The following is a 27,355-nucleotide window of genomic DNA, read 5'->3' on the forward strand; positions in this document are numbered from 1 at the left end:
TAGGAAAGCAGCTAGACAGAACAATACAATCACAGGAAGGTTTCTCACAATAGACAAGATTTATAGATACTTATAGGCAGAAAGGAAGGACTCCAGAAAAGAGGGATATATAGATTTAAACTATATTATTTTCATAGAAACTTTAAAAAAGGGATATGGAACTGACAGGTGATTTCGCTGGTATAAGGCATTCCTAGGTGACTAAGTTCCTTGTACAAGTATATGTGGGTACCCCACCTTTTCTCCCACTTAAAGAGTTTTAGAGAGTTGCCTAGAAATCTCTGAGATTAAGTTGTTTGCCTACAGGCATACAGCTAGGATGCGTTGGAGGGAAATGATTATTTCTCTCTTATATTAATAATCAATTATTGAATTAGGATCAAGATTTTTTTTTCCAGAAACCTGTATGTTGTTCAGTCTTTGAAGGACATTGTTGATGGATGAGATTGCCCAAATCCCTGCCCTACATGCTTTTCAATTTTGGGTGGGAGACCTCACCAAGCTAGAGAACCTTACAAAGAATTTAATCTAAGGTGAATTCTAGCCTACTGTGTTCTACTCAACCAGGTCTTAGCCAGGTCTTTTTGTCTAGACTGCCCTAAGTTGTGGCGGCCTGGATAAGAGATGTCTCTTAGTCCATGACTGAGTGATCAGAGTCATATCCTCCAGCCCCTCAATTGAATAAGTCCACTTCTCATAATAACATTCATTCTTCTCATTAATTGGTAACCAACCAATGAGAGTTGATTGCCACCCTCAGGAACAATCACTCTTCCAAAGGCGTATAAGCATTGATTGGGTTCCATGAGGGGTCTTTGGCATTTGAGGGTGCCACTGACCCCTTTTATTAATTATTTGCTGGCAATAATTAATAAAATGATTAATTACCCAGAAACTATGTCTCTTGAATTTTTTATGTCACCTGTCTGATGTGAGACAAATCAAGGTCTTCTGTGTCTTAGAAGTCAGCTGTCTAGCCACTACACCATTTTGTCTCTTAGAGACTTGAAGTAGATGTGATGATTCAAATTCAATAAATCTCTAAATCCTTTAAAATTCAGTCTCTTTCTTTATCTCTATCTAATTCTCCCATTAGTTTTTGTTTAATGTTGAAACTGATACTTTCCTAGTGAATAAAAAATTATTCATAATATTGAAACCTGAGCCAATACGGAAAATCCAGAATTTCATCTATCTATTCTCCAAGTACCAGAATTCCTAGTAGAATAGAAAGAATCTTGGTGCGGATAGGGAGGGATTCTAACAAGTCTGGGGGAGCCTGAGTTCTTTTTCAGAATCACTATCCACCATCGTGGTCTGAATAGAATTCTATGGTCTTTGCTCTCCAACCCCACCTAATTATATGAAATAGTCTGGGCGCTTAGATGCAGAGTTAAGTAATTTACTGACCTGAAGGAATTACTTTGGGAATAATTATGGTGGTGATCAGACAAGTTGATCAAAAAGCTTGCAAACAGTATGGCTCAGTTTTGAATCATAAGCAAATATCAGCTCTGTTGCTTTGATTCTAAACAGCTAAATTGAAATGTTGCATTTTTATTTGTGACTGACAATGAAAAAACACCCAACAAGCCTTTCAGTAGCTCTTATGCCAAATGGCTTGGGGTTGCTAGGTATTTCCTGTGGAGCTGATGTTTCCCGGCTATGTTCTCCCTTTGAGATAAAATTATTGTTGGATCCTACTCTATGTAAGTCATTTCATAACTAGATGCTGTCTTATCAAAAGTGCTTTTGGGAAATATGAGTGACAGTGATGTTGTTAAGGAAGGTATCCATCAGGGACACTCAGGCACAGTGACAGAATATTCAGAGACGTGATGAACTCTGAGAGATGCTGAAGGGTCCTCTGTGTCCTATCCTACCTGGGACACTTGAGTCCTGCCTACTCAGAGAAGAGACTTTAGTGTTAGTTTTGTGGACTACTGCCTCCCTTAAAAAAACAAACCAACTATGTAATTGTGGTCATGGGAACTCAGACCATACAAAAGTCAGCAAATCAAGAGGAATTCAAATGCCTGCCAATTGGCTGTACATGGAGCCCACTGACAAGGAGAGAGAGACAGAGAGAGAGAGAGAGAGAGAGAGAGAGAGAGAGAGAGAGAGAGAGAGAGAGAGAAACAGAGAGAGAGAGAGAGAGAGAGAGAGAGAGACAGAGAGAGAGAGACAGAGAGAGAGACAGAGAGAGACAGAGAGAGACAGAGAGAGAGACAGAGAGACAGAGAGAGAGAGAAGCAAAGACTTATCTTGTCAGGAAGATATGAGTCCAAACAGCAAGAAATCAACTACCACTCAAATGGGCAAGAGAGATGTATATCTGTTAGACATGTCAGAGAGTCCTATCCCTAGGAGAAGGTGATATGGCAGAAAGAGCATTGGATTTGGAGGTCAGGGAACTGGGTTCAAAACTGGTCTCTGGTACTCACTACCTACGTTTTTTTGAACAAGGCACTTAAGCTCTCTGAACCTCAGTTTCCTAATCTGTCAGATTGGGAGGTAGTGGTAGATCTTTAAAGTCCCTTGTAACTCTAATTCCTATGATCTTAAATAGCATCTAAGAATAGCTTAGGCTACATCAGGGTTGGGAAAGTGGGGAACATACACAAGATTGTAGGCTCAAAGACAAATAGTACTGAATTCAGAAGCCTCTGTAAATATACTGTAAGGAGCTTGCTGGCACCTCCTGCCTCACTCTTGTCCCATTGCATCCACAGCCTCTCTTTTTTCCACTCGATGAGCAGCAACTATGGCAATGAATGTGGCTGTGGATACCTTATAAACAACAAGAAATCTCTCCTACTAGCTCCGCCACATGCTGTAACATTTCTATATTGCTTCCTCCTTTGTGTTAAGGTACCGAAGGCCCACTGTGAAAATACACACATCATGTGGGAAGGTTGAAACACTAAGCCATTATCTGTGATTTACATCCAACATGAATTAGTTTAGATAAAGTTCATCATCCTGGCGGACTTTCATGAGAGTGAAACGAGCAGAAGTTGGTTTTGATGTAGGAGAAGTTAGTGGAAATGTCTCCTATGTGAGGTGCTGACCTTTCTGGAAAGGACAGTGGAGGCTCCTAAGCATCTCAGGACATAGCGTGAATGCGTCAGGTACTTGGTAAATGGTGCCGAAAAGAGGAAAAGATTTCTGCAGGGGAGGGAGGACGCCAAAAGTTCTGAACACACCTTACAGTTTTCCAAGGGGCAGTACTGGTGTAGCTCCCTGTTCTTTATTTTGTATAATTTTCTACCACTTCCTTCAAAAAAAATCAGGACATAGGAAGGAAGGAAGGAAATATGCATTTATTAAGCATTGACTATGTGTCAGGCATTATACTAAGAGTTTTACAAATATTATCTCATTTAATCCTCACAATTGTCCAGTGAGGTAGGTGCCATTATCCCCATTTTCAATCAAGGAAACTGAGGGCAGATAGAGGTTAGTATGTGTGTTCATCCTTCATTGCCGAAGAAGCCCACGCCATCAGAGGAACGATGACATGACTTGCACTTGACTTTGTTTTGAGTGAGGGAGGGCTGTGCAGGTCACCAGCCTCACTTCTCCTCCAGAGCCATCTGAATCCAGTGACCAGATATTCCTCAGGATGACTGGAGATGACCCAGGATGAGGCAGTTGACTTGACTAGGGACACACGGGTAGTGTCTGAGGGCCAATTTGAACTCAGGTGTTCCTGACTCTACTCTTGGTGCTCTGTATAGCGAGCCATAAGGGACAGTAGACCAGAGTAGATGACAATCTAGTGAAGCCTATAAGTTCTTTTTTTAAATTTAAAGAAAAGAAATCTAAGGATGAACTAACTTACCAGGTAAAGCCATCGTTTCCGAGGGAAAAGGAGAAGTGATTTTCAATGCCCAGAGCTTCCTTCTAGAAGTCAGAAAGACCATTTGATTTGGAAGTAGAGGGAGCGCATTTGAATTCCAACTCAGCTACTTGTTGCCTATGTGAGTTTGGGGAAATCATGAAATCTCATGAAGCCTCTTCAGCTACTTTCTCTCTAAAATAAAGGTGGATGGCTTCAATAGTGTTTAAGGTGCCTTCCAGCTCTAAACAGCCTCATGATCCTATGGCATTTTGGAGAGAAGGGATAGCATCAATAGCAGTACCACCCACCTTTGACATACATTCAGTTCGATTCAACTCAACAAGCACATTTTAAGCAACCACCTGGGCAATACTGTGCTGAGGGTGGAATTCAATACTCTCCTTGCCCTCGTGAAACCTCTGATCTGGTAGAGAGCAAGGTGGGAAATAGGACACAAATAACTGATACAAGGTAGAACAGAAAAGAATAAACTAAATTCTCTGTGAAGCCCGAACTTACCTACTTTGACAAGGAAGAGCAAAACGCACTAAAAAAAAAAAATGCTGGAGAACAATTAGCATCTTATTTATAGGAGTTTCCCATGTATTCCCTTTCTATTTCTGTCTTCCACCAGATCCTTAACCTACTGCCGGAAGTCTCTTTATTGAACATTATTTGTCGTATGCAATTTATTTGGAGTGAGAAGGAAACTTCGACTTTCTTCACATTTAATCATGCTTAATATTTCACAATTTGCTTTGGATCAAAAAAAATCGTTGATGGAAAAAAATAAAACTTTTCTCTCAATAGGAAATGCCATGAATTAATGAGTATCTGGTTTGATTTGATTTTCTTTTTTTTAAAACCAAGTATCAGCAGATCAGGAGTTCACAAACATTATTCTGATCCAATTTGTGGATCAAATGCAAACAGCAGCTCCTTTGCTACATTTCTAATGGATTACAATTGAAATGTTACATTTTCATTTTCGACTGACAATGAAAAAACACCCAGCAATATTCCGAGGCCAAAAATTATTGCTGGAACCTATAAGTAAGTCATTTCATAACAGCTTTGTTCCTGGGATGCTGTCTTATCAAAAATACCCAGGATTCTATTGAAGTGAACTACTCTAATGAAAAAGGAGATTTGATGAGCAGGCACAGCTCCAAGCTATGTTGCTCTCCCCATTCCTCCACTGGTTCCATCAAGGGAAATAGCCAGGAGTATCAAGGTGGCCACAGATTACAATAATAGTCAAACAGTCACATTCATCTGGTGGCATGTTGGTTCTGTAGCCAAAAAGAACACAATTTGTTGCTGTTTTGTGAAAACACAAAAGCACATATCCTTTCATTTAATAGTACCAACATGAGCCATTAAAAATATAAGTGTAACACTGGACAGGCACATGATGAAGACTTGCTAAGTATAAAAAGCACTGCATATAATCCTGCTTGTACTTTGAACAAAGACCAGCTTCTTTGGTAAAGCATGGTTATAGGAGCCTATAGCAGGTAGAAAGAGAATCTACTCTCGTGATTGAAGAAGAAGTTGAACATATGTTTGCAAATATATAGGATACAAGAGGGAATATTATAAGTATAAAGGGAAAGATCTAGGAAAACTGAGAAATATGAGGAGGGGAAGATAACTTTCAAATAGGAAGGGTGTGTGTGTGTGTGTGTGTGTGTGTGTGTGTGTGTGTGTGTGTGTGTGTGTGTGTGTGTGTGTGAAGGGCTTCTGGAAATGATGATACATGAATTAGCCCTTAAAGGGACCAGGGACTTCAAAAGATGGAGGGGTGGAGGCGGAGAAATACATTCTAGGTGTAGGTGACTTTTAAGAGCAAAGACATGGAAAGAGAGAAAAGTCAAATCTAAAAGAACTATATAAAATATAGTTATACATAGATATAAAATAATCTATCTGTCTTTCACCTTAGGATTCTCAGATTTCAAAATCATCCTACCTTTCCCAAAATTATAACACATCATGGAAGTATTGCAGGCCAGCTGTGAAAGGGGAAGATGTCCCTACCTGAGATTCACCAACTTACCAGTTGCCACAGCTGCCAGAGTGGGGAGAATGACTAGAAGGTAAGGAGGCAGATTTTCTACCAATAATTTCAGAATCATATAAATTAGGAGCAATCAGGTAGTGCAGTGGATGAAGTGCTGGACTTGGAGTCAGAAAGACTGATTTTTTGTGAGTTCAAGTCTAGTCTCAGACACTTATTAGCTTTGTGATCCTGGGCAAATCACTTAACCCTGCTTGCCTCAGTTTCCTCACCTATAAAATAAGCTAGAGAAGGAAATGGCAAACCCCTCCAGCATCTTTACCAAGAAAACCCCAAATGGGGTCATGAAGAGTCGGACATAACTGAAAAATAACTGAAAAACAACACAAAGTAATTACCTCGGGAATTTGTACACTTCTTCCAATGTTATCACCATTGCTCAAAAGCTTTGGAGGATGACACTTTGGGAATTACCTTTGGAGCCTGGAGCACGTTCTTTCTATTATCTTTACTGACTCGATGTCTTCATTATTTGAGGGAGGGTTTGATTTTCGGAAAGAGTCAAAAGTCATTTGAAGTCAAAGGTGACAAAGGTGGGTGATTAAGTTGGGGGAAAGCTGTGACTGAAGTAATAAGACCACCTTTCTTGAAATAGCAAATTTCTAAGGAGTTCTAGAAATGATGGTATCCATGGAGTCATCAGTAAATAAGTGTATACTTCCTATGGGAGGGCAGTTACACTTTGAAAGGGGCAACACATTTCCTACTGGGAATCTGAGTGTACAGACTCACAAGTAAGAGAAAGCTGTGGAAAGATGAGGTACTCTCTTACTCTGAGGGAAAACAACAGGCTTTTGGCATCCTGCCTTGACACATTTACAATAGGTTCTCCCCAATTCCTCAGCTATTTATCACAAGCTGTTGAACTGAGAAAATTATCAAACTCAGTTTGGGGGAGTATTTTTCTCTCTCTGCCATTTTTTATTTCCTTTTTGTTTCTTTCTTTGCTTCCCAGATTCTCCAGAAAGCTTTTAAGTCAGAAAAGACACCTCGGCTACAGGAGGAAAAGTCAGGACCTTCTGAGCTGTTGGCTTACTTCTTTCCCAAACCATTTTGGCCACAGGCTTTGATATTAACCATTAATGGAAACATCTTGAGTCCTGGCAGAGCGGTATCTTTTTTTTTAATTGACCAAATCAAATTACCAAATATTTATTGGCCAGAGCTATGACTCTGGAAGAAAATGGACTAGAATTCATGCTTATCAACAAATAAAGGCAGCAGATGAGGTGTTAAAACTAAAAATTAAGTGTTTCTGTGATTGGTGTTTGCAATGTTCATTCTGGTAATGTTGGTAATTAAACTTTACTTTAATGAACTGCAGGTTAAAGGGTTTTCTGAGCTTGCGTTGAACATAAAAAAGCATTGATCCTCTGAGAAGGGCTGGAAGATTTTCAGTCAATAGGAGTGTTTCTTATTTTCAAGGATGTGTTAAGAGGAGGACAATGCTAATTTCAAGCTTCAAGGGTGTTCACTTAAGAATGCAGAGGTCAGGATGAACTCAGAAATAGGAACTGGATTTTGTTGGTTATGTCCCTGATTATTCTAAAGCTTTGTTACAACACCAGGCTGTAGAAATGATTATTTTATACGTGAAACTGGGTTAAAAGAAGTAGAATCTAGCCCTTCAATTTATGACATCTTTTTTGATTTTGGGGGTGAGTGTGTGAGGGAGAAAAGAAGGGATTATTAACAATTTTTTTAAATTAAAAAGAAATTAACAAAATCCTGTTAATACTTTCGGTAGCCAAATTCTTCTGGACAGGATATTATTATAGCAGAGATTCTTAACCTTTTTTGTGTGTTCTAGACCCTTTTGGTATCTGGTGCAACCTATAGACCTCCTTCTCAGAAAAATCATTTTTAGATGTGTAAAATAAAATACGTAAGATTACAAAAGAAACCAACTCTATTGAAATAAGGTTATCAAAGTGTTTTTAAAAAATGAAATTCACAAGCCTCAGATTAAGAATCCCCTATTTTTACTACATTCGATGTTATTGAAGGCCTTGTAATAAATAGCAAGTTCAATACCTCTGTTGAGATGTCATATGGTGTAGTAGATGGAGAGCTGGCCTGGGTTCAAGTCCCAGCTTTGACACCTCTTGACTGGGATTCTAGGCAAGAACGTCTCTGCTCAGTACCTCATCATTAAAATGAGAGGACAGAATCCATGGCTTCTCTGGTAGCTTCCAGATCTAAATCTATTATTTTTTATTCTCTCTGTGTTCTAGATAACTCTCTAAAACTGTTACAGAGGAGATGCCAGCCTCTTCAGGGAATTCTCAGCACCAATGAAATCGCAGAGCTATTCCTTATACCATGCCTGTTTGGTGATAACAGTTCTGAACAAACTTTGAGAAGAAACAGACCATAAATGAGGAAAAGTACACAGATCCACATGTCCCTAAACTGTGAACTTCAGTGGTTTTAGAAACATTAGGAAGAACTCCACTTTTGCTTACATAATATCTTTCTCATAAAAATTTCTATACGTATGTGCATATATATCTCAGTGCTTTGACACTCATACCTGCTACCCAGACTCCAAGTGTTACTTTTCTATTAACATGCCCATACTCCCCTGTCTCCCAGAACATTCTCTTGGATGTATCCCACTAACATAAGTAATTAAAGTACTCTCCCTCCCTTCCCCTCACCTCTAAAGGAATGAAGTTTACCAGTGGTTTTCCTTCACTTTTTTTTTTTTTTTAACAGACTGGCCTATTTTATTTCCTAGTGAGTCCTTTGGAACCCCTGCGAAGTTTTCCTTGCAAAAGATTTGCATCCACAATAAGATATTTACTGTATTTATCGGTGACATCAAACCTGCACGCCGATGTCACATTTTTCGAATTCCATCAGTAGATCAGACAAGCAGTCTCTGGAAAGAGGACATTACAGCCAGAAAGTTCAGAACAGACTGGCTTTGAGGGCCATTCCCATCCTATTTTCTGTCATGCACCCTGAGCCTTTGTTGTCTCTGCAATGCTGATAAATCAATCCATCAAAAAATTTCCTCAGTGAAACTCAATCAAGAAAGGTCATGTCAGCGGGAGAGGAACAGATTAAATTAGCATCAAATTAGACATGGAAAGTGAGTTCTGTCAAAATCATCACAGCGCTCAGCACAATTAGAATATGTTAATTATGCATTTCATTAAAGGTAGTGCTCTTTGAATGTGAGATGAAATGTCACTGGTGTAGGCATCCGAAAAAAGGAAGATTGCCAGGCACAACTTTCTCTAGACAATGTGTGACACCTTCATTAACATCAAGAATCACAAGTCTGTCTTGACTTTTTCTGTAAAGTATTAAACCATTAACTGTTTGCTGGCTCCCATCAATTGTGCTCATGTCCCTGTCCTCAGAGTGGGTCCCCTTGTGAGTGACTAGCTTTCTCTTTCCCAGCTATGGCCCTAGGGGCTGCTGGGAGTGCCCGGTGGGGACGGAAAAAGGTGGCATTTTAATGAACCTTTCTCAAGCTGCGCTGGGATCATGCCACAGCCTAAGGGGTGCAGAGATGCCAAGAAGGCTGTGCTGGGAGAGAAATGAGGGGTGAGGATTACAGAAAGGGGAAGGAGGGGCGGAGGAGGGAGGGCCTTTGCCTTCTTCTTGGGGATGAAGGATATAATCAACTTAATGGGGCACAAATCAGATTTACAAACTTGCATGTGACAAACTCTAATTTTGTGAATTATTTTGCGGCACGCACTGCATACCTCGAATCATGAGAATGAGCTGTGTGTGAAGTGTGTGAAGTGGTCCCTCAGAAAGTTCACGGTGGGGTGGAGGAGGCGTGTAACTTCATAAAATGCTAATTAGATGCTCTGGGTAGGATGTGTTGGGATTCACACAACCCTTTCCATCAGATTTCTTGGTACATAATTTTCAGAGGCTACCAGATGTCTCAGGAGACTAGTAGTGGGTCACAGAGCTCCTCCTTGAGTCTAGCATCCCCACCTTAGTAATGGTCAAGGGTATCTTATTTCTCACAGACTTCCCAGCAGCCAGCAGAGAATACCTAATGAGGTTCTATAGACCCTTGGAAAGACAATTTCTTTTCCTGGACAAAAAAAAATCTTTCCTGCTCCTACCCTCCAAAAATCCAGCTTTAGGTCCAATTTCAGTAATGTAATTAAGAAATCCCTCCCCAAAACACCCTGTAAATAAATGATTTTCTTTAAAATAGTTGATAGCTAATCATCTCCATATGTGAATGACCAAGTCCTAAGCCATTCATATAATCTCGGAGTTGGAAAGGATGCTACAGAAATTCCATGACAAGTGTTATCCAACTTACAGTATAAGATATCTCATGATGGAAAGGGAATTCACCGCCTCCTGAAGCAGCCCTTTCCAGGTGTGGACAGTTCTCATTGTTAGGAAGTTTGTGCTTATGTCGAACAGTGGAATGGGATGCTACAGGAAGCAGAATTTCCCATCACTGGAGATCTTAGAGAGAGGACGGGATGACCTTTTGATGGGAGATTCCTTGTTCAGGTACATGTTCAGGTACTAGGTAATCTTTGAGATTCCTATCAACCCTGAAATTCTGAATTAAAATCAAATTCCCTGTAGCTTCTGCCTATTGATTTCAATTATGCCCTCTGGGGTCAAAAGAACAAGTGTACAACCTCCTCTACATGAGCTTCATATGTATTCTATTGTTGTGTGTTTGTCCTTCATTTTCGAAGAAAACCAAGCCATCAGAGAAATGACATGACTTGCACTTGACTTTGTTTTGAGTGAGGGAGAGCTCTGCAGGTCACCAACCTCACTTTCTCTTCCTGAACCATCTGGGTCCAGTGACCAGACAGGATGACTGGAGATGGTCCAGGATGTAATGGGAGACCTTGGCTTTCTTAGGCTGGGCTTTTCAGGTACTTACTTAGATGGAGGTAACACCCATTGAATGAATAGGCCTTATAGTTACCCATCAAAAGAGCAATGAGAGTATTCTTTCTAACCATGGAAACTGGGAGTGGTCAACAAATATGAGACCTCTTATTTGCATAATAATTCTAACCTTTCATTCTTTAACCATTTGACAAATATTTATTTATGTCTTTATATGCAAGGCATTAGGCTTTGTGGTATGAGAAACACACACATTCCATAAGGGTTTCTTCCCTTAAGGAAGGCTGACATGGTTTAGTATGGGAGATAAAACATGTTCATGTGCATGCATGCACACGCACACACACACACAGAAATAATTATAAAAGAAGGCAAAAAATAAAATTGCAGTGAAAGATTCCATGTGTTATGGGACCTGAGATTAAGGAAAGGTAATAAAAATAGTTTACTTTTCTGTAGCATTTTATAGTTTACAAAGCAATCTTCTCATAATTACCCTGTAAAGTAAAACTTTTATTAGTTTTATTTTACAGATTTAAATATTGAAGATCAGAGCTAAGCAGCTTAAATTAATCACATCTGCACAACAAGTGTTGTGTTAGAGTCAAAACTCAAACCCAGAACTTATTTCAAGTAAAATACTTTCAAAGTTCTGGTGGAGGGTGGGAGGACGATACAATACAAGATTTTTGCCCATTTAAAAGAGGGTTACCTCTTCTTCATACTTAATGCACTTAAAAAAATTAAGTATAGCCAAATAGGATCCATTTCCTCCAACATGTAATCTAAATATTGTATAATATACTTATCTATTCATATCATTTTTTATATTCATAAAAGTCCATTTCCTTTTCTTCCTCTTTGTATTTTCTCCCTCTTCTCTTTTATATTATTTCCCATTCTTCTCCCTTTTCCACTCCCTATCATCTACCTCTCTTCTCTGGGGCTCCATTTCTAAGTCCTTCTTCAACTCTTCTCTCCACTGATCCCATTCACACACACATGTATGCATATATGTCCATCAGTAACCACTCTAGATTGATTAAAAGTATTTGAAAATCACTTTAGTCATACGTTTGTGCCTAAAGTATAGCACAGGGGATTGTCTTCGGTATTCAAGTGTTCAAGCTGACAGCTTCTTGGAGTGACCCACATTAATAAAAAGGTTTAGGAGATAAAAAGAGTTTCAGGTCTAAACTGAGAGTATGGCAGAAAGCTACACTTACTAGTAGGAAAGACTATAGCAAACATGGGGGATGTGCAAGAAAATAAAAGCAAGAGAGAGGGAGAGAATGATGGGATTTCTATGAAATAAGAAGCTAGAAATATAAAGTTTGAGAAAGAACGTCGCTGTGATCCAGACCCTGGCCTTAAAGTCCCCTCCCTGCAAAATGAAAGGGAAAACATGACAGTGGAAATGAGTAGAATAGGTGTCAGAAAAGCTAATTCAAGTCCCACTTTGGGCACTCTTTGTCCATAGGACCTCAGGATAGACCTTTTTCCACTCTGACCCTGAGTTTTCTTACCTGAAAAGGAGTTATTTTTTTTTAATTGGAAGGATTTGTAAAGATCACGTTGTCCAACCTCTTTCATTTTATTTTGGTTTTAGTTTTCAATATTTTGCTGGTATCTTTTTGTGCATCATTGTGACTTCTCAATCTTAACAAAGATTATTTTTTGTATTTCTGATTTTATACCCCTGCTTTCCCAATTATCTTGTAACAAAGGACAAAATAACAAACTGGCACCTGATAGAATATGCCTTATAAATACACCTGTAGTCTACTGCCTCTTTTCCCAGGAAGAAGAAAGGATGTATTACAACCCAATGGAAAGAGCAGGGGGTTAGGGAGTCAGAAAATGTAGGTTCAAATCCTCCCTCTAATCTTTGTTAGCTATGAGGCTTTGGGCAAGGCATAGTTATTTCTGTTTCCTCATTTGTAAAATGAGAGGGTTGTTTTCCTTTACATTATTGGGGTTATTGCACATATTATTCTCTTTCTGCTTACTTTTAGCAGCATCAATTCATGAAAGTTTTTCCAGGTTTCTCTAACCTCTTCATTACTTATATGGTGAGGTTCATTCATTTTTCAGTGAAAGAAAATAAGGTCCAGAAGGATGAAATGGTCAAGATCAGAGCTAGGAAACAGAAAAGACAGGATGAAAATCCAGGTCCTCTCGCTGCAAATCCAGGGATCTTTCCTGTATGCCATACCTGGGGTTGGATTATATATTCTCTCATTTCCTTTCCAGGCCTGGCTCTAACCATCAATGAATCTATAATAATAGCCATATTTATAGAATGCTTTAAGATTTATAAAGCACTTCATATACATTATGATCTCATTTGCTCCTTATAACACTCCTCGGAGATAAGTGCTATTATTCGTTCCATTTTATGGATAAAGAAACTGAGGCTGAGAGAGAGAAGGTGATTCGCCCCCCTAGTACCTGCCAAGGGAAGGATTTGAACTCTTTCTGATTCCAGGACGGGTATTCTCTCCAGGACACCATCTAGGTGCTTGATATAAATAAATGAAACGGGCTGGGAATTATAATTCCGCACCTTGTTTCCATGTTGGCACCTGGTTGGGTTAACCTACAGCACATTCCAAGACTTGGCCTGCCATTTTCCTGTCCATCAGGTTCACTTAGTTCTCAGAGTAACTGCAGGCCCTGCCTCGTTAAATAGGAAAAGACTCTCACTTGAAGCCAACTGCCTCCCCTAATGGAGAGCCAGGGAAGGAGAGAGACAGGGAGCAGTACAAAAGATTCTGAGCTGACTGCACTACCCTCCAGCTTCATTGTCAGCTCTGCTATTGATATTAAAATCAAGGGATTGGCAAAAAGCTCTCCCCCACACTGGCAGAATTCCAGGCCGGCTTTAATGAGCCTCACCTGGGCTAATTACCTTTTACAAATCCTGCCTGAAAAGGTGGAGTTGCCAATTGGGCCTCTACAATGCTTCAGCTGGTGACTTGTAGGCTCTGTGATTCCTTTGTAAATGGCAGCTATCTGAATCCCCCTGTTCGAGAAAGGGGCTGGGGGGACTTCCTCACACTTGGCTGGATGTGTCTATCATGTTTGTGCTGCTGCCACCAAGGTGAGATGTTAAAGGATTGGGGCACTTGAGGGGAAAAACTAGAAAGATTAAAAAAAAGAAAAAAGAAACTTTCCAACAAGGAGGATATTTTCCTGATGGTCAGTCCTATGCAATGAGGCAAACTACAATCTTCTCCTGGCCATCTTAGGAGTGGGAGGGATGGAAATGAAGGTGCTGTGGTGGAACAGCAGACCTCTTAGAAACAAGGGAGTTATGTGGCACAGTGGATAAAGCATTGGGTTTAGAATCAGAAAGCTATGAGTTCAAACATAACCTCAGACACTTACGTGTTATGTGACCCTGGGCGAGTCACTTAATTCTCTTGCCTCAGTTCCTTATCTGTAAAAATAAGCTGGAGAAAAGAATGGCAAACCACTTCAGTATCTCTACCAAGAAAGTCCCAAAAAGAGGCCAGGAAGAGTTGGTTGTGACTGAACAACAACAACAAAAGAACTGGGATTTGCTGTATTTTCAGAAAAGGACAGACCAGAAGATGTAGTGCCAAATCCTCTTCAGAAATTCACTCAACTCATTCATTCTCCTCCATGCCACAGAAGTAAAGAAATGTGGCATGTTAAGGAGTTACATTCTAGACAGGTGTGCTATTTCTGAGCACCCTTCAGATTTCCAGCAGTTGAAATGGCTCATTAAAAGTGGGTAGCCTGGCAATTTTAGTGGCTAGCCTGATTTTGAGGAGAAATATTTCCCATCTGTTCGTATCTACCAAAATAAGAATAATACTTGTGGGAAGCAAATTGTCTCATTCCCTTCAAGATTTTGCCTTCTGTAAGAAGTCTTTCCTAGTCATTTGGAAGGATGCCTCAGAACTTACTAAGCTGTGTATAACCTTTGACACAGTGGTACCACTAGGAGGTCTATATTATAAAAAGATCAAGAAAGAGGAAAAGGACCCATATGTACTGAAATTATTATAGCTATTCATTTTGTTATATCAAAGAACTGGAAACCAAGGGGGTGTCCATCACTTGAGGAATGGCTGAACAAATTACAGAACATGAACATAATTGAAATGACCAAAGGGACAGTTTCAGAATAATCTTGGAAGACTTGTATGAACTGTTGTTGAGGGTAGTGAGTGGAACCAGGAAAACAATTTACATAATAACAGCGCTATAAAGAAAAACAACTTTTAAAGACTTAAGAATTCTGATCAATGCCATGAGCAGCCACAGCTCTAAAGAACTGACGAAGCTTGTGACAGAGAAGTGATGGATCCCCACATCACCTCAGAATCAAGCATGTTATCAGAAATGGCCAATGTGGGAATTTGTGTTGCTTCTCTCTCTCTCTCTCTATCTCTCAATCTCTCTCTCTCTCTCTCTCTCTCTCTCTCTCTCTCTCTCTCTCTCTCTCTCTCTCTCTATTTGTTTAAAAGTTTTTGTTTAGCATTTTGTTTTGTATTCATTTGGGGAGGTAGGAGAGAGGAAAGGAAGGAAGGAAGGAAAGCATAAAAGCACTTAAAAGTACACAGAAGAATACAGAAAGAAGGCCAAGAAAATCACAGAGGTTAGATTTGATCACTACATGTTGAATTTATTATATAGAAATGGAAAGCCTGAATGATATTTTTTCAATTAAGTTACCTCAGCCCACTTAAAATAAGTGATAAGATGGCTAGCCAATGAGTTTCAGTCATAAGCTTGAAAAGTGTTTGAAAGTCATTGGAGGAAATGAAATAATGACTGACACTAAGTCTGTTCCAAGTGTCTGAGGGATTCCATCATGACCTCTGGGTGCTGTATAAAAGCATTTATTTAGCTAGAACCTGGAGTTCCAGTGAGTGGCAAACCATTTGATAGGCTGGTGTTAGTGTATCTTCCAGTAAAACCCCTGAGGTTGAACCTTTTGGAAGGGGCAGGGCAGAGGGAGATTTGTCCTTGGCCAGATGTCTTTGGCTTCCTGGCTTTTAGCTGATGGAGAACCTTTCAAACTTCAAAGAGTTAGGAGGCTTTGATACATCGCACTTTCCCGTCAGTATCTTATTAACATACCCAGATACACTGATGGCAGCATCTACATTGGGAGCCAAGGAGAGAATGGACATAGATTCATGGCTCCATAAGGGGACCAGCAAAGAAACTATATCATGGGGGGGGGGGGGGGGGGCGCGACATCTTCAGTACCCCACAAATGGGAGAAAAGGACTTCCAAAAATCCAGAGCTATGAGCCCTTTTCCCCCTGGACTCTTTGTACACTTGTGAGAGAATTATGTCACATACATTTTGGTGGGGAGGGGGGGAATATGTTTGGTGCTAAATATTCTTATTGCATCATTTTTAGTAAATACCCTTTTCTAAAAGCTACTTAAGCACGGAGGATTAAAATGATTCTCAACTGTTAATCTTGGGAAAATACCCTCTTGGTGGGGGTTTGAGTTGATGGCATTAGAGAATCACCCTGACTCTTCAGGCATAACACTAAAATCCTTAGAGGGAGACGTAGCTTTTCTTACAGGATTTGAGACTTGTATATGGGAGCAAGAGTTGGGATAAGAATTCTTAGAGTTTGTGTAAACTGTATATATTTTAAAAGAAAAACAAGCTGTGCATGATAGAGATTCACTATCATGTACGATACTATTTTTTCTATTTTACTTATCTATAAGTAGAATTTTATATATAAAGAAATATATATTTTATTTGGTATATAAGTTCAGAAAAAAATAAAAGTTGTGATCTTCAAACAATTGTTAGTTCCTTCTCTTCCTAATTCCCTTGTATTTATTGCTTATTTTTCTGTACATGTTTTTCCCCAATAGAATGTTATCTCCTCAAGGGTAGAAATAGTTTCATTTTTGTCTAATTCTCCCATCACATGGTACTTGTTTTCAGCCTTGGCTTGCTCCCAACTAAGCTTCTAGCACCTGGCTTTTAAATTCTCCCTCTCTCTCCCTCTCTCTCCCTCTCTCTCCCTCTCTCTCCCTCTCTCTCTCCCTCCCTCCCTCTCTCTCTCTCTCTCTCTCTCTCTCTCTCTCTCTCTCTCTCTCTCTCCCCTCTCCTCCTCCAATCCTCTCCTCCTTCCCCTTCCCCTTCTTCTTCTCCCTCTCCCTTCTTCTTCTCCCTCTCCCTTTCCTCTCCTATTCTCGCCTCTCCTCCCCTCCATAGAAAGAAACATAGAGTTGTTCTCCTTATCTACTCAGAACTGTACTAGCTTATATTTCTATGGACTTTAAGGCTTACAAAGTACTTTCCTTAAAGTAAACCAGTGAAGAAAGTACAGTGAGTGTCTTTAATCTCATTTCACAGATGAAAGGGAGGCACAGAGATGTTCATTGGATTTAGAACTGGAATGAGATCCCTCATTTTACAGATAAGAAAATTGAAGACCAAAACCTTGTTCAAGGTCAAAAGCAATAAGTAGCAGAATAGGGATTTAAACACCCATGGTCTATCTGATTCTTAATTGCCTAGCTTTTCCTTTATGCCAGATAGGGTGCCTTTCCCAGGGTCTTAGTGAGACACAGCTAGACTCCAACTTAGGTCTTCTGATTCCAAGACCATTGCTCAGAGCAGAATTGCGCTACAATAAGGGGATCAGTCAGGGACAAAGAGGAACATTACCAGTCCTTGTGATACACTTCTTTCTTGGTGCAGATTTAGGGGAGTTGGGGTACAGAGCATGACTTATATTCCCTGTCAATTGTTCTCCCTTTATCGAGTGGTTTGGATTAATGGCTTTGCTGTTTTCTCTAAACAAATCTAACCAGCCCCAGACCATGATTCTCATCTCTAGCCACCCAAGGAACCATATCTCTCTTCTAACTCCCCCTTTCCATCTCTTGCTTTGGTAAAATCATCCATACTATGTATCATACTACAACATATCAATCCAACATTTTTTTTTCTGGAAAAGGCAGGACCATTCATGTGATTTCCCACATTAAAACATCTATCCCTAGCCATGACTCCTTATATGTGTCGTCTTCACCTCCTTGAAGCACTTTGGTATTTCTGTCACCAGTGAGGATTACAGTGCCTGGCACATAATAGATGCTTAATGAATGCTTTTTAATTCATTCCCCAGTAGAACAGAAGAATGTTGAGGCTACAGACAAAATATTATTAGTTTTATCTTTGTGTAACCAGTATCTAGCACAAGGTGGATGCTTTAGAAATGCTTGTTGAATTCAAGAATCCATGTAAGGAAAGGGGAAATTGTATCCTGAATTAACCAGTATAAAAAACATAAGCCTTCACATCAATAGATAAAATAAAAAAAACAAAAGGTATCAACAAAACTTTAAATAACTGAATTGTGTTTTTTTAAATTAGCATTTTTCTGCTAAGAATTAGTCAACCTGATAAAACTCAAAATATGTCTTTCACTCTATTCATTTCGTTACTTTAAAAAATGTATGTTTATTCAATTTAATGGATGGCTATAAAATGCTAAAACAAATTAATTAAAAAGCACATAAAACTAAAATATCAATAGATTTATAAATGAAAATAAAACGTTTGCATTTTAGACTGGCTGTTATATTACACTTTAGGAGCTCTAACCTATGAGCTATCAAGATAATGACAAGCCATTTCAGAATAAGGTTAAATTATAATCTGTTTGGGAGGAAGGGATGGAGAGAGAGCTGGGAGGGAAGCCAATTGAATAAATTCACTGGGTATCTTACCCATAGTAGGTACTCAGTAAGTGCTTATCAGTTGGAGTTGAGCGAGCTCTGATTTTGGCAATGTCTCTGTTAAAAAGATATGTATTGCCACAAGCATTGACTGAGGACATTTGATCTCTACTACTTGGATCTATGAAAAAACTGGCTGGTCCAGAGCTGGAGCAGAGCTTGACTTTCTGCTGTGGGACAGAGAATACCATAGGTACTAAGAGCATCCTAATCATCTAGACTATAACAAAGAGGTCACGGATACAACCTCTCTTCTGGCTAATGAAGATTTCTTGAAAAACAACCAAATCTTCTATATGCTTGCCCTTTACTTGATGAGAAAATAAAGCCTTCCCAAAGTTTGGTCATTTCTTACCTCACAGAATTCCCTTCCAAGCTTAATGAAGGTTGACATGAGAGGGTTTTTAAGTGATGAATATATTATAGGAATTTTAAAAAATCAAATCCATTAAAATCCTGATTAGACTCCCCATGTTAACTGCAGATTCTTTCAGATGACAGAATGGGTCACTCTGGGTTTAATGTGATCATGTCTAATAAAAGCCACATTCAGGAAGTACATTTTGCTGCTATAACTTTTGTAGCATTGCAAATGAGACTGAGAAGTGATTTCACTCTCCCATAGCTGTGAAAACTAACAGCAGATACAGCATTCCCTCTGGGGGAGATGGACCAGACTGGAGGGGAAAAAGAGAGAGAGGAAATTGCAGAGCTTGCTCATTGCTTTCCTCCCCTTAGCTGCAATGCAAGTTAGAAAACAAGATGTCTGCTTTCCTCAGGACTGCCATATCTCCTCTTCTCCCTTCCTTTTAAAAAAAGGGACCTGAAATTCAAATGCTTTTGACCAATGTGAAGAAATCAGGCCCAGGGCCACCCACAAATTGGTTCTCAGAAAGTTTGTCACTGCAATTTTTCATTGCCACCACCTTCGTGTTCAGGAGTTCCTCTTCCACAGATAAGACAGACTCTAGGGACTATTTCATGCCATTTCTCCTTCTTTCCTTTGAGCTAATCTCTGCACCATCTGTAGTCCAACTGGCCATGTATGTGTACAAACTGCCTTACTATAGTGTGAAGGTGGGTATCTTGAGGAAAAGCTAGATTTAGGTTGATGAAAAAGCTCAGTTATACAAAATACATAGCTTATTGTGATAATCAGACATCATCTAAATCAATCCAGTATTTATTAAGATCCTACTATGTGATGAAAGCTGTCTCCACTTTTACTTCCTAATGCTTTGATTTAACACTCAGACTAAACACATTTATGTTTCTCTCCCTCTCCCTCCCTCCCTCCCTCTTTCTTTCTCTCTCTCCCTCTCTCTCCCTTTCTCTCTCCCTCTCTTTTCTCTGTTTATTTATCTGTCTCTGTCTCTCCTCCTTCTCTCCTCCTCCATCTCCTTGATTGAGGAAGAATAATATTGAAGGATTTAGAGTGTGAAGGAAACTAGAATTTATCTAGCCCAACCTCTTCATTTTACATATGGAAAAACTGAGTCCCCCCAGAGAGAAGTCATTTGCTCTTGTGGTCACAGAGGTAGTTAGTAGTAGAATTTACTTACTCTGCCTCCAAAACCCAGTGTTCTTTCTACTTTTTTTTGACTCAGTTTCCAAACCAAGGCGCAAACCTAAGGTCCAGGTGAAATTCACATTCTTCACAGGCCCCTGGCATGGCAGACAGATTACTTTTCATTCCTTATGTAGAAAATTTCTTGAACTAGTCTTCCTTTTCTAGCAGCTAGTCCACTATAAGGTTTAAGAGAGGCTCCTTTGGCTTCTGTGCCTCAATTCCCTCCCATCCTCCTGATGTACTGTTTCCCTGCTTGGAGAATTCCCCCCAACACTCTGTTCCTTCCTTTAAAGTCTTTTTCCATGGCTTATTTAAAGTTGGTTACTATGGTCTTCAATATGCATAAAATTATACAACTTTTCAATCTTATTTTTTTTATTAATTTCCTTTTTCTTCTCCACTCTCACTTCTACCTCAGTTTACCTCCTGAAGGCTCTTTGACTATGCTGTCTGTTAGCCCATTCTAACGCAGTACAAAACTTTAGCATATCTAGAACCAACACACATATATTTTGTAGCTTTATATTAGAACACAGAAAAAAGTGTAGTCCCCAATAGATAGAGAGCTGAGTATTGTCCTCAAACAGTCATCTTTGTAATTTTATTCTTTTCTGCTGTGCACCAGAGCCTTCCAAAGTTTGTCCTACAGATGATGACTCTTAAATAAAAGAGCCCATGCGAGATCGAGAACTTCTAGGAACAAATTGGAAAGGATCCCTACATATTTCAGATCTGTTCCAAATGAATGCTAGATAAACTTATCTGAATAAATGGGATTTCACTTTCCTCTAATCACTTCCTTGCAAAGAGTTGAAGCTTTCTGGACTTTTTTTTTTAAATCAATTCATTGTCACTTTTGATCCTTCAAATATATTTCAATTGTGTATTTTTTGTATGATCAGGAAGAAATCAAAGTTAAGGGAAGATAACAATTTGGTGAAAATGAAACATATAAGCACATCCCTCCAGCTAGCAGCTGTAATTTAGAAGGTACTACTGAAAATCCTGATTTTTGGTTTTGGTTTTGTCCTCTGAATCCATGGGCATGGAAATTCCTAGTCAGGGGACTCATTCAACCAATGTGGATAAGTACATGTTCTACCACTTAAAATCAGAGACCCTTGCCTGCTCTGTCTCCAGCCCCAGAGCACGGAGAAATTCAGGGTGAAATAAGCCAGTATGAATTAGAAGTTTGTGGAAGATCATGGCAAAATTTGGTTGCCTGGAGAAGTTCATCAATATTGTTCCAGTTTCACAGCAACATGTTTGCCTGGATTCTGGATAATAGACAATGCTCTCATGCATTCCCAGTCACCAATGGAGTGAGGTAGGGTTGTGTGCTTGCTCCCATGTTTTTTTAGCATGATATTTTCAGCAATGTTGTGAGACACCTCCCATGAAGATGAAAATGGCATCAAGGTCAGCTACAACACTGGTGGTAAATTATTGATCTTAAAAAGGATACAAGCTAAGATTAAAGTGGAGGGCAAGTTGGTGTGCAACTTTTTGTTCACAGATGATTGTGCACTCAATGCAGCCTCTGAGGCTGAGCTACAACAGAGTATGGATTGATTTTCTGCTGCTTATGCTAATTTTGACCTAATAATTAACATCAAGAAAACGAAGGTTCTCCACCAGCCAGCATTGCAGTATCCACATATGCAACCACTGGTTAGAGCAAATGGAGAAATTTTGAATGCTGTGGGTAATTTCAGCTCAGGGTTTGGGAAACTCCAAAGGAAAGTGAGTGAGACAAGAGGTACTAGGCTGCCTACCAAAACGAAGGTCTACAGAGCTGTGGTGCTGACCTCTTGGATAGTGAAACTTGGATGGTATACCAGCCCCATGCCAGGAAACAGAATCGCTTCCATTTGAATAGTCTTAAGAAAGTTCTGAAGACCATTTGACAAGAGAAAGGACTGGACACTGAGGTCCTTTCTTGAACTAACCTGCCAAGCACTCAAACTCTGTTGTAGAGAATATAATTCTGATGGGCTGGCCCCATTGTTCAAATGCCAAATATACATTTGCTCAAAAGATTGTTTTACAGGGAACTCACATACAGCAAGTACTTACATGGAAGAAATAATAATACATGGAAGAAATAAGAATAGTCTTAAGTTCTCTCTGGAAAACTTTGGAATTGATTGTGAGACGTGGGAGACAAGGACATAGGACCACTCAGCATGGTGAGCCCACATCAAAGAAGGCATTGTACTCTATAAGCAAAAGAGAACTCCAGTAGCTCAAAAGAAACATGAGCTGCACAAATTTAGAAACATCTCTACTCCAAAAATTCATATGAATTATTTGTGCCCAAGCTGTAGTAGAGCCTTCTGAGCTCCTGCTGCTCTGATCACTCAGAGTTGGACATACAGTACCTTGACCCCAACACAATGATGCCATTTTGGCCTTTTCAATCACAAAGGAAAACAACCAGAAGTTTAATTTGAACCCATGATTTCCTGGTTTTGAGGCCCAAAATCTACCTACTAAACCACCCTCCCTCCCACATCCTAAATTTCCATCAGATTGTCTGCCATGCCCACTTTCTAACTAAGTGACATAGTAAGAGAGAGGGCTAGACCTGCAGTCAATAAGACCTGAGTTCAAATGTGCTCTCAGACACTTACTAGCTGTGTGACCCTGGGCAAGTCATTTAACTTCTGTTTGCCTCAGCTCTCTGACTAGATATAACTGCTTTTCAATTAAACAAATATTTATAAATGGGTTATAGGGTCATTGAAGGGATCTTCAGTTCATCTAAATTAACTTCCTTATTTTACAATGAAGGAAATCGAGGCTCAGAAAGATTAAATAATTTGCCCAAGAATCCAAGATTTGAACCTTGGTCTTTTGACTCCAAACCCAGCATTAAGTGCGGAGACAAAAGCAAAATAGTCACTTATCAAGGAACTTACATTTTATTTGGGGAAGGAGGTATGGAAGATTAGATATAACATAGAGAAATAATGAGGTTAAAAGTAAATACAAAGTAATTTATGAAGGGAGATCAGCAAGGCCTCAAGTAGGATGTGGTATTTCAGCTAAGCCTCCATGAAAGCTATAGGTTGGAGGGGAGGAGGATGGGGAGGAAGAAGGGAAGGATTCCAGGCTTGGGAAGGTAGAAGATGAGGTGTAACAGATAAAGAATGACGTGTAGGCCAGTTTGATGGAATAGAGAGGGTATGAAAAGGAACGAATATGAAATAAGAATGGAAGTTTGGTTGTGGGGAACATGAAATACCCAACTGAGGATTTTGTATTTTATACTAGAGATAATAGGGAGATACTGAAGGTTTTTCAGTAGAGGTGTGATGATCAGATTTGTGTTTTATGACTATCAATTTGCATCTGGGTGGAGTAACCCTAAGCATGGCAGTCAATACATCAGAAGAGGGGGAACCACTTATAGCAATAGAATATATTTCAGAATTTCTAAATTTTACAAATCACTTCTCATACAACAGCCCTGAAGGGTAGGGGATAAAATATGCAAGGACTATCCTCTGCATTTTATAGAGGAGGAAACTGAGGTTCAGTCAAGTGATTTACCCACAGTCACGTAGATGGAGGTGGGACTAGAAGCCAGATCTCCTGGCCCTGGTCTAGCACTCATTGCAAGATAGATACTAGATGTCTTTCCTTCAATGGGGATGTCTTTATTCAGAGGGTATCTAAATATTTGGGTTTGGGAATCCGGAATTTAAACTTACGCCACTGGACCTCCTGGATTATTTACGTCATCATGCCTTGCCTTCTTTAGAATGGCTCTAGCCAAAGAAGTCAAGACAGACAGGTGTCTCTTCTCAAACTTGACTTGGAGAGAAGACAGGAATTCTTTGGCAATGTGTCTGAGGCCGGCATATGCTGTTTCAAAAGCTTACCATTAAATTTTCTATGTGAGCATTTACACCTGGGAAATAGGCAAAACCCCAAATCAGGGGTTTATTTATTGTTTTGTTGATTATCTAGACTAAAGAAAGTGACAGAGAAAGTACTAATAATGTAGATTAAATGTAAAATTATGTCCTGAATTAACAGAGAACTGGTTGTCAAACATTTACCAGCACACCTCTAGCTTTTAATGAGTCCTCCATGACCAGCCATTTCATTCCCCACCAGCTGCACTCCTTGGACCAGACTCTACCATGCCCCGAGAAAACTCATCAATCTAGGAGATTGCATCAGCTTCAGTACTCAAACCTAATCAGTCCCCTCTGCCACTCTGACTGGAGGGCTGGAGGGTAAAGCCTTAAAAAAATAAAAGACTACAAGATGAGCCATCTCCTCATTTCCCACCAGCTGCACTCTGAAGGAGACTCCCCCACAACTCCTGCTTGAATACCTCCCCTGCCCTTTTTCAATTTCCATGTGTGCGATTGTCTTCCCTCTTTTAGATTGTAAGCTTCTAGAGGGTATATTGTCATTCTTTTTCATATTTGTATCCTTACCACCTAGCACATAGTAGGTGCTTAATATTTATTGACCATTAAAGGTATAAAATCTTTACTTCCTTAGACGGAACACTGGAAAATCCTTGAATCCCAGGAAAGATAGCTTCCTAGAAAAGGTTCTATAAATTGAAATGATGTAATCCAATAATTGAATTAAACTGTCAAATGATGTAAATAAAAACTGATTTCTCCATGGATATAATGGTAGAGTAAGGAGTTACATTCCTGAGTATGACGTGTCTCTTTCTTTGTCTCTTTACTTGAATCTCTGTCTCTGTTCTGTATGTTTCTCACTTTTTGTTTTATAGAAGAAATACTATATTGAATCAAGTATTTAATTAGCCTTAATTGACATTTCAGTATACCAAAGGATATAATTTTTTCAGCACATATATCTATATAAATATGTGTCTACCTCTACATCTCTACATACAAATATATACGTGTATGTATTTGAGAGATCCCTCCCAGGAAAGTGTCTCTGTGTGACCCAACTAGGATCCTATAATCTAACCCTCGATTCTATAATCTAATCTTATGATCCCAATGATCATAGGAAATTTGGACTTAGGATCTTAAGATACAAAACTGGAAGGAGAGCCTAAAATTTCACCTCATCCAATTCCCTCAATTTACTGGTAGAGATAGGCCCCTATAGATGATCAGATCCAACCATCTCATTTTACAGATGAAGCAAGAGAGGGATCGGAAAGGTTTACTGATTGGCTGATAATCACACAGATATTAATTAGCAGAAGACATGTTTTCAATCCCAGGTTCTTCAGCAGAGGGGCTATGCAGCTGGTGAGTAGAAGAGAGTGAGAGAAGAAAGGGCAAAGCTTCCTGAGGCCTCAGGGTTGGGTATTTGCAGACACACCTAAAGTATCAGATAGATTGAGAGATATGGTATACTGTCTACCATGTCTGCCATAATAAAACTGCAGCTATGCCTGGCAGATCTCTGTATATGTCAATTTTAAGTCCAATCTTTGCAAATTAGGGAGGGCCAATTTGTCTTCTTAGTGAATAAACTGGAAAGGTTTTGCTCAATTACTGTTGTGCCTATAAATTGAGTGGTTACTGTCTAAAGAGAGGCTGTGTAGCATAGTGCTTAGGAGGTCTTGTAGTCAGAATGACCTGGATTCAAGATCTGCCTCTGACACTAGTATCTGTAATAACTTTGGCAAATCACTTAACCTCTCAATGACCAAGGTCATTTTCTAAGACTGTAAGTTAACAGATGGAGGGGCCATATGTAGTGGACAGAGAGTGGCCTTGAAGTCAGGAAGCCCTGGGTACCACCTCTGCCACTTACTGGCTATAGGACCCCAGAAGGCAAATCACTTCTTAGTTCCCAAGCTAACTCAGATTCCATTCTAATGCTTACTACCTATGTGACTAGGCAAATCACTTCATTTTGGGCCTCCATTTTCTCATCTGTAAAATTAAAGGATTATCATAGATGACCTCTAAAATTCCTTCCAACACTTGCTCTATGATCCTATGATAATGTGATCATCCTAGAAAAATTATTTGAAACTAGCAGGTTCTATAGAGATTTCAGGCATTGGACAAGCAACAGATGGAAGATGGCCTGGCTTACCTAAAGACAGTGGTCTTCATTCTCATTGAGAGAGCCATGCCAGTGACTTTTCTCCCAAGGCTTTTTACAAGTTCTTTTGCTGTGTGCTACATAAAAGATTGGGGCAGCTAGATGGCTCATTGGATAAGTGTTAGGCCCAGGGTCAGGAAGACTGCAGAAGACAGAGTAATTCTTGCAGTATTTCAAACATTTCATTATTGTTATATCTGTTATGGTGAGCTGTGATCAGTGACCTTTGATGTTACTATTGTAACTGTTTTGGAGCACCACAAACTGCACCCATGTCAGGCGATGAACTTAATGGATAAATGTTGTGTGTGTTGTCACTGCCTCACTGATCTGTCATTCCGTGCCTCTCTCTCCCTCTCCGTGGGCCTCTCTATTCCCTGACATACAACAATATTGAAACTTTGCCAATTAACAATCCTACAATTGTTTCTAAGTGTTCAAGTGAAAGGAAGAGTAAATCAGTGTGGCAAACTTTACTTGTTTTAAGAAATTACCATAGCACCCCAGCCTTCAGCAGTCACTACCCTGATCAGTCAAGTCATTAACATCAAAGCACAACCCTCCACCAACAAAGAGATTATGACTTACTGAAGGCTCCGATGATGGCTAGCATTTTTAACAAGAAGATATTTTGAAATAAAGGTATGTACATTTTTTAGACATAATAGTGTTGCACACTTAATAGACTACAGTGTAGTGTAAACATAACTTTTTTGTGCACTGGCAAACCAAAAAATTCATGCAACCAACTTTATTGAGAAACACTCTTTATTATGGTGGTCTGGAACTGAACCCACAACATCTCCGAGGTGTGCCTATGTCCATGAGGACCCTAACAAGTTAACAGGATCACAGTTTATACGACAATTTTTCTGCCTTATGGTATGATCAAGAGAGACCTGAATGCCTAGGATCTATAGACATAGGCTGTTTGAAAAAGAAAGTTCACCCATCTCCTTCACGATTTTCCCTTGGGCTAGCCTTAGAAGACGTCATGTTGCTCACTGGTATTTCAAGGAGCAGCAGAACATCCTCCTCCATCTCTTTTTCCTTTGTCATCACTGTAAAAGAGTAAAATATGCCAGTTTCCTCCAGGTCCCCAGGCTGATATTTGACTTGGTGGGTGCAGTGGAAAGACTACTGAATTTGGATTTCAAAGACTGAGTTCGGA

This window comes from Notamacropus eugenii, chromosome 1 (genome assembly GCF_028372415.1).
Source record: "Notamacropus eugenii isolate mMacEug1 chromosome 1, mMacEug1.pri_v2, whole genome shotgun sequence".
In the NCBI taxonomy this organism is placed as follows: Eukaryota; Metazoa; Chordata; class Mammalia; order Diprotodontia; family Macropodidae; genus Notamacropus; species Notamacropus eugenii.